Source organism: Camellia sinensis, chromosome 5, assembly GCF_055761805.1.
Source record: "Camellia sinensis isolate YWXY chromosome 5, ASM5576180v1, whole genome shotgun sequence".
Classification (NCBI taxonomy): Eukaryota; Viridiplantae; Streptophyta; class Magnoliopsida; order Ericales; family Theaceae; genus Camellia; species Camellia sinensis.
Genome location: NC_138965.1, coordinates 141,642,591 through 141,651,692, shown reverse-complemented (window position 1 = coordinate 141,651,692; position 9,102 = coordinate 141,642,591). Strand labels below are relative to the sequence as shown.

Sequence of the window (9,102 nt, the reverse complement as noted above, 5' to 3'; positions counted from 1 at the left end):
CCCGTCTTCTTTTGAGCCTATAGAATATTGGTGAAAGAGTTCGGCTAAGCCGAGGTTAATACCAGCACGGCGGTTTAGCTCGGCTATACCATTTATTATGCGGTATGAGTTTGTGGAAAGCTGAGTTGGGCATATCCTAGTTTGCCTAAGGAATTCGCAAAGTAAGGGCTGTACAGGGAATCTTAGGCCGGTTTCTACAATGGAAAGGAGGGTGAAGGGAACAAAACCAGGGTTTCCCCAAGGTATAATATCTTGTTCGGCTAAGGTGAGATGGACGTCGTCAAGAATGTTATACTCCCTTCGGAATTCGGCCAGGCCACCAGGTGTTTCTACTAAAAATCTATATTTACCCATTTTATCTTAAGTTATGAATAAATTATACTTGTGATTAAGCTCGGTCGCTGTGACGCCCCAAATTTTTTTTAAATCTCAAGGGAAATTATATAAACAAAATGACTTAATAAACTAAAAAGTTGACATCTTAATAGGGTAATCCAATTCTCGTACATAACCAAACGCCCAAATAACAATAGATAAAAACTTAAAATTATCCAAATACAACATCAAATGAAATTACAAAGTCCTTAATATCTATTATATAACATAATATAATTTACTCGGCTCTACTCGGGGTTTCAGGTCAGCCAAGGCTCTACGTTAGCGTCGACTCCATTTCAGCTTCAATTATTTTCTCGCCAAGACCTGGCATAAAACGCCAGGGCAACAAAAATATATGCCATGAGTTTTGCAACACAGTAAGAAAACATAACCAACCTACCATTCCTTTTAAGAGAAAAATTAATGAGATTATAAACATGAGATGACAATATAATTGTAAGCATAAATTACAACCATTAAAATAATTTCAATAATTTTAATAAATTAAGTGACACTCGAAATCTCACCAAAGAGATTTAACTTACCAACCACTAAGCATGGCAACGGTTAATTTGAAACCCTCCCTTGGTCAAATATTCAAGTGTTACCAACCGTAACTACCAGGGATGCCCACGTCCGGAGTTATATACCCAAGTAGTGGCATCCGTGGTCTGCCCCAAGGAAACGGTCTGCCAGGGGTACGTAACCTCCCTGTGTGCCACCAGCACATCCACCCTTATTCCAAAACCAAATACCGAAAAGGGTTCAAATAAGTCCCGTGCCATCTTAGAGTTTCGCAACACAATTTACGTGAGAATTCTCAAAACCAGGGCTCACCCTGAACAACCGGTGTTAACCGTCAACCCTTAATTCCGTACAGTCTTTAAACCAAGACTCACTCCGAACAACTGGTATTAACCGTCAATTGTTAACTTTGTATATGCCGTTAATCATTTCAGTTAATTTTGATATTACTCACAAATAATTCCAAATTTTAATCACAATTGATGTTATATCAACTCATTAAAATTCCCAACATAAAATATTGCACATGTCACACAATAATAAATAAATGTACAGCATTTAAATAAACAATTTATTTAAACCATGGTATGAAATAATAATTTAGATACAGAGAAAATAAACCAAAGTCACACACGTGCATGGATCTTTAATTTACAAGATTAGACTACCACAATATTAAATAAACCACAATACACCCATACATGGATTACTAATTTACTATATTTGATGAATTGGACCAACACAATAACTGATTTTTATCCGAATAAATAATTAAAGTCATGATCTTAAACCTGTCTAGAAATTTTCAGGTTATACCTTAGGTAATAAAAATTATAAATAAATTATTTATACAGTTCTAAAATTCGTGAAAATGTACAGAATATTCAATAAATATGTTTGGGTCATTTTTCAGAAATAAATTCCCAAAAATAAGTTGTAAATAATTCTGTAAAATTCCCAGAAATTTTTATGACACCGATTTATCACATTTTCTTAAATTAATTCCATACTTAAATTTATAAATCAGATCCACAATCTAAAAATTTAGTATGAAATTAGACTTCTCAAATTTCATATTTTAGTTAGAAATTACCAGATTTGGCTTAATATAGAATTTCTAATAAGCTTTTAAACATATACTAAAATCTGTCTTACAGTAGCAGATTTAATTATAAATTTGTATAAATTCGTACCAGGCTCAATAATTGTTAAGAAAATTCCTGGATGAACTAGACATCATTCTCAACAACTTTGTAGAAGAAATCATTTCAAAATTTTGAGCATAAAATTGTCTAAAAATTCGTACAAGTTTCTAGCAGATTGAAGAGTTATATAATCAAACCAAATAAAATCTTTAATCATCTTTTTAATGGCACAAATTACACATGCAAGTCTGAATCCAAGATTATATCATGATTTTAAGGCTACTAATAAAGAAATGACCTTCAAATATTTAACATACCAATCACAAATTCACATACAACTATAAACAAAATTTTATCTAAAGTTTTAGCTATGTTAACATATGAACACAAATCTAAATATTTAACAATTAAAAAGAATGAGACGGTTATGAGAGTTTTCTTACTATGTTAGGTTGTTAACGATTTATCGTCCGAATTTGATTTATGATTCTGATCGTAAGATATGATTGTCCTGGCTCCATGATCGTCTTGCTAAAATTTCACATCAATCGGACGCGATCTCACCGTTGATTTGCCATTGGATTCCCTTAGAACTTTTAGTTGTTGATCATCATCTTAGACTCAGAATTTGCAAGATCTAACCCCAAAAATGGATTCTACACGTCGAAAAACCTAAGGGTGGTCATCCCCAAAGTCATAGGACCACTCGATTAACCTAAAGGTACTAGGGTGTACCGTAACAGCATGGGCCGAGAAACATAGGATAAAATTTAAGCTCATCTTCTCCAAAGCCGTAGCATGCACGAACAGAAGAGACCCAGAAATTTGGTTTCAATGTCCCCAGTTCAAATACTTGTATCTTCTTCATCGTAACTCCGTTTTATCTTATTTTTCTGTCATTGGATTCACCTCACGGCCTAGTTTTTGGTTCACTACTCACACGCCTCGTTCCGTCTCTTTTTACATGCCGTCGGACCTCCAAAATTTGACCAAAAATAAGATTATTTTCCTACCGTCTCGGACATTTCTTCGAACCATCTTTCGAACTCCATAACTTTCTTAATTCTTAACGGTTTTACTTAATTCTTTCGCCAATCTCTTCAACTTACTCCGTACTTCATCTTACATGATCCATTTTTCTCAATTCTTCCCGGAATGGATGGTTTTGGCATGCCGAAAGTAAGCCGAAAACCAACTTTTTGAAATTCAAAGTAAACTTCTCTAACTTTGTTTCTTTCTCCTCCATCTTCCTTCTTTTTCTCTTTCTTCACCTGCAACACTTTGTGAATGGTGGTTCTAGATGATAATGAAAATAGGTGATGGTGGTGATGGCGGTCCGACGGTGCGCCAATGGTGGTGAAGTTTGCGGGTTGGTGTTTCGGATGATGATAGTATGGGTTGAGGCCATGGCTATGGAGGTTGGGGGAGGAGGAAAAACATAGATAAAGAAGGAGAAAGAGAGTTTTGAGAATGAGAGATGGAGGGAGAGAGAACCGAGAGAGATGAAACTGGAAGTGAAGAAAGGTGAGGAAGACTTGGGCTCAATTTATGGGCAAAATGAGGAAGATGAAAAGAAATAAAAATGAGAAATTGAACACCTGGTGGTATTGCATGTCCACCACATTTTTGATGTATAAAATGGTTGCACGTTGAAGGTGGAAAGTGAGAAAACCTGGGGAGCAAGCCCATGGTTTTTCTCCTTTTTTTTTTTTTTTTTTTTTGGATTGGATTTTAGTACAGAAAATATTAGGTTCTAGTGTAATTTGACTACAAAAAAAAATGTAAAGAAAAATATAATAAAAATATCATACGGTTCAGAAATTAATATTGAGTAATAATATAAAGTCAAAAATATTTTATTTTATTTTGTTTTGAATAAATTTTCAGTATAAAAATATACAGAATATTAAATTCAAAATATTGTGAATAATTATATATTATTTTTTATTATATAAAAAATACGGGGTTTCACAGTCGCAGAAGTGGTCTGAGTAGCTCAGTTGAGCGCTCAAAGGAGTATCTGGGCAACCTAAAGTCTGCAAAGTGAAAAAACAAAGGTGTTAAGCACAGACCGTTGGACCGTGCTAAAGAGAAATAAAGGCAAGATATATCAAATCTTAGCTCGACTATGTGAAATGATACGTGTCTTAGCCCGGTTTTGAGCAAGGGTTTGGTTATCTCGGTTTTCACTAGGGATTTGGTATCTCAGTTTATACAAGGGGTTCATTATCTCAGTTCGTGCAAGGGTTTTGTTAACCCGGTTGAGCCTCTAGGGGCAGCACTTGTAGTTCGGTTGAACTAGGAAGGCTGGTTTAGCCCCAGTCATAGCTCGGTCGTGGTCGAGGCTTTCAAACATAGTATTGCATAGACCTAGTACGGGTCAAAAGATCGGCTAGTCGAATCACAAGGAGGTTTTATTTCTTGAAATTACTGGTATAGCATGAAGTATTAGTTCGGTTGGATAAGTCTGACTAAGATTCACAGCAACTATAAATAACTTTCTAGTCCGGTTGCATCATGATTCTGGATCGAGACTAGTGTTTTTCATGTTATTTCTTGAATCCAAGTGGTTCTATTACTAAGTTTTTGCAGAAAACACAAAGCTAAGCAGAAAATGGAAGCAGGCATGGTGTGTTTTGAAAAACATGTAATATATTACAAAAAAGGTGCGACATCAACCAAAAGGAGTTAGAAGGATGAGTTACTTACCAGATTACAGCAGAAAATCAAAGATAGAAGCAACGACAGTGAAGAACACAAACTCAGCAAACTCAGGGGTTGAAGATATGGAGACATAGAAAGAGAGAAGAGGAATTGAATAGTAAAGTAAATGATTCTAAACGCTGAGGATTGTTTGGTGAAAAGAGAATGAAGGTCGAAAAGGCGAGAACTGTTCAAAAAACGCGAGGTACAAGGACGGCGTGACAGCTGCCTTCAGCCAATAAAAGCTTGCCACGTGTCCATGAAATAAGAAGTGTTTCAGTTCCTGTGATTGAAGAGACGTTTTGACCGGACAGGTACAGCCTGGTGTGAATTTAGCTCGGCTGGAAAGGCTAATAGGGTTTTTAGCCCGGCTGGAAAGGCTAAATGGTTTTAGCTTGGTTGGAAGGCTCAAACTTTTTAGCTCGGCTGGTGACAGGTAATCCTTATCATGCAGTGCAGATGGAATTAAGGGGCAATTGAGAGGGTAATTTATATGTAAATTGGGCCAAGCTGGGCAATGGGCTGTTCTTTAGGCCGTAATAAAGAGGCTAGGGAGATGGGCCACGGTCAAGTGTTAGCTCGGTCCAAAGTAAGACTCTTGCCACCAGACTAAGTAAAAAGGCTTGATAATTAGTCTGGTCCTAAAAAGAGCAACGGTTAGTTCGGTCACCACGATTAAAAGAAGTTAGTTCGGTCACGCCATTCGGAGCTGAGATATAGCGACTTTGCACGGTAAGCCTAGCTTTGGTCAGCTTGGTCCAAGCTTACTACGATTAGCTCGGTCTCAATAGTTAAAACCGGGGTACAAGCTGTGAAGAGAGAGTCGAGCTAACTAGAGTTCGGTCGTTTTGGCCCGTTTAGCATGGCTTTGTTAGCCCGGTCGTTTTGGCATACTACCGGTTTGAAACCATTTCACTTGGTTTAAGCAGTAAGGGGGGTGTTGAAGGATAAGCATTATCTTTCAGGAGTATGAATCTTAAGAGGACTCTACATGGAAGAGTAAAAGTCCTACTAAGATTATGCCACACGGAACCTACAAAAGCTCACAAACATCACCTATGGAGAGGTAACATACAACTTTGATTCTCGAATACACAGAGCTTTTTGTCTTTGTCTATTTTGCTGACTTAGGCATTGGAGAGGTATCCGGCACACACCCGCCGGCTAGCTCACGTTTGTGTTTTTAGGAAGTAAAGCGACGACATACGAAAGAGCACAGATTTGATCAACAGAATTATACGGGAAGAATATTTCGTGCCCGTACACATATAATCTTTCTCAATTTAAATGGGGCTTTTTTTATCAAATGGGGACCTAAAGTACAAGCTTCGCTGACTTTGACTTTAAGTCGGCTTTGGCTACAAGAATCAATTGAAGCTAATAAGCAAAGTAACAAACATAAAAGGCAAAAGGAAAACTCTAGGAACTCAGATTTACCCACTTAAATTTTTTTGAGTGAATGATTGTATGATGAGGATTAAATTTGTACAATTTGTAATCTATGTGTAGAATAAATTTGAATCATAAGACAAAAATTCTAGATAATTTATGAATTAATAAAGGTGAATTCATAATATTACTCCAAGCGAAAACATAAACAGCAAATCCATTGTTCCTCGCAATCAAAGTTTTGAGACTTCTGTGGCACTTTTGCTCTTTGGTTGGTATATCACATGATTCATTGAGAATAGTTCATTTTCAAGTTCCTTGACAATAGCACTCGTATTTTAAGTTGCACAAACATGTATGATATCTTTTTGTACAACAGGGTGACAGGACTTGCTATTTTTTTAAAAAAAATTATGCAACACAACTTTGTTGATATCCTCATTATAATCAACATAATAAAGATAATATATAGACAAAAAAGCAATCTTTTATGGAAATCGTAGCCTTTGGAATTGTTGGTTTGTTGATCTAATTTTATGGTGAATGTCTGGTTTTTCTTTGTTTTTTTTTTTATTGCTTTGGCTCAACTGAAGTGGTTAAGGCATATGACATAATGACAAGTACAATGAAGATATATTTGTTTTTGTTTTTGTTTTTGTTTTTGTTTTTATTGCTTTGGCTCAACTGAAGTGGTCAAGGCATTGGTTCAATTTGTGTGACTGTTGGATAGTGTGAATCTTAATAAGTTTCGATCATTGAGTCTTGGATCCAATAAAAAGTTTGGGGGTTCGAATTTTTTATGCACTTTTGTAATTTTCTGTTTCTTACCTCAATTTTTATATTTATAAATAGATGAGGAACGCCTTATGTAATGTGAATAAGGCTACAAACAAGTTGAATCAATCCAAATTGAGCTTTTTTAGTGTTCAATCTTTTTTATTAAAGATTAGTCAATTTTGAGATCGAGCCATGCTCATGTCAAGCTTAAATAATCAAGTTTGAACTTGGCTCATCAAATATTTGAGAAACTTGAGTTCAGTTTGAGCCAACTCGAATACATAAGCGAACTAAATTTGAACTTGAACTCGAACTTGAAAAAGAAAATATTAAATTTGAATAAATTCACTTATTAAGATAAAAATATAAAATTATGAGCAAAATACACAAGAATATTTATATTGATAATAAATTTCATGAATCAAATATGTAAATTTACACAAACATCAAACACAAATAGAAAAATAAAATAAAATAATAAAAATTTATTTGATATATTATTAAAAATATATATATATATATATATATTTTATATTCACGAGTCTTATCGAGTCGAGCTTGAGACACCTCAATCAATTAGCAAGTCTAAAAATTGAGTTTGAACTCATTCATTTAGTAAACGAAACAAACTCAAATGAGTTTTAAACGAACCGCGCTCGAATTATTCAAAAACATCACGGTTCATTTGTAGCTTTAATTGTGAAAGAGTTATAATTGTTTTTTGAACATAGGCTTTGTTTGTTTCAACGTAAAATATTTTACACAAAAAATATTTTTCTTGTAAATTGATTTTACATTAAAAAAAATGTTTTTGTTTTGTTTTTCGACATTTAGTTGACACTTGAAACAAAAACATTCTATTGCCTAAAAAGAAAAATTTTGATTCAATAAAGTATTATTTATGACTTTTTAATGAGCTAAGATATTTATTTAAGAAAGCTAATTATGTTGAAAAGGTAATAAGTGAGAGTCAACTTTGTAAAAATTGACTTACGAAAGTTTTAAAGGTATATCATTTTTGAGAAAATGATGCAAAAATATTTTTCTTAAAATATGTTTTGCTTACTTTTTACTCAACCAAACAGCAGAAAATTAATAAACATTTTGCATCCAAACAAACAGAGCCATAATGTAAATCTTTATATATATATATATTTTGCATATGTATGATTTCTTTAATTTCTTTTATGATTATTTTATATCTCACCGATTTTAATTAAATTAATCATTTTTTTTAGAATTAAATACCTAAAAGTCCTATATATAAATGTTATGGTAGTTCAGATCGTATCTAAAATTTTTTGAACTAATAAGTCCTATTTAGTAAAACTGAGAATATTATTATTTTTTCCAATTTTAAAAATTAAGAACATTATCAATTTTACATAGTAATATTCCAGTAATTATTTCACTAACTGATAAAAAAAAAGCATGAGATTAAATTTTTTTATCTTTTTCCTTATTGGTTTGATTCAATTATCCAATAAAACCGAAAATATTATCAGTTCTTTCTAATTTTAAAATTGAGAATATTATCAATTTTTTCATTTTTAAAATTTTCTTTAAATTTTTTTTCTAGTTTTGTACATCAATGTTCCATCATCATGCTCCTTTATAGGCACAAAAGTTTTAATTTTGCACAAAAAAATAATTCAATTTTTTCAAAAAAAAAAACATTTTTGTTTTTTTTTTGGCACATAATTTTGTTTTTTTTAGTTTTTTCAATTTGAAAGTTAATGTTTTAAAGTTTTGAAAATCTAAATAAATGTCAAATCATCATGTTTCTTTATAAATAATCATAAATGCTGAACAATCATTGTTTGAAGGGTAACTATGACTATTAAAAATTTAAAGAGACTTGAAAATCAAAAAAAATCTTAATTAAAACTTAATAACGTATAAATTCTTAAATTAAAATTTGTGTGTAAATACTCCTTTTTCTAACATACAGCACATAGTGTGTTTTGAAGGCAAGTCAACATTTGGTTGTAGAAGAGCCATGATGGTATACATTTGAATACTATTATTCGGTGGGTTTTTTTTTTTTTTTTTTTTTTTGTTGTTGTTGCTCAAGCTCTGTGTGTGTATTCGGCTTGGAGGCAAACAATTAGTCCAAGATGTTTTTTTTTTTTTTTTTTTATAACTCAATATCCCACTCAATAGATCGACTAGTCTAAAACTTGAT

At 33.0% G+C, this 9,102-nt stretch overlaps 1 long non-coding RNA gene across 1 annotated transcript; it reads right to left on the bottom strand.

Annotated features, from left to right (window-relative positions):
- Positions 1 to 457: 457 nt before the first annotated feature.
- Positions 458 to 2,686, bottom strand: LOC145790885 (uncharacterized). Its single transcript, XR_014330218.1, has 2 exons — positions 2,492 to 2,686; positions 458 to 702 (listed from the first exon to the last, which is right to left on the bottom strand). It is a non-coding gene; the product is annotated as an uncharacterized LOC145790885 (long non-coding RNA).
- Between the last annotated feature and the right edge of the window lie 6,416 nt (positions 2,687 to 9,102).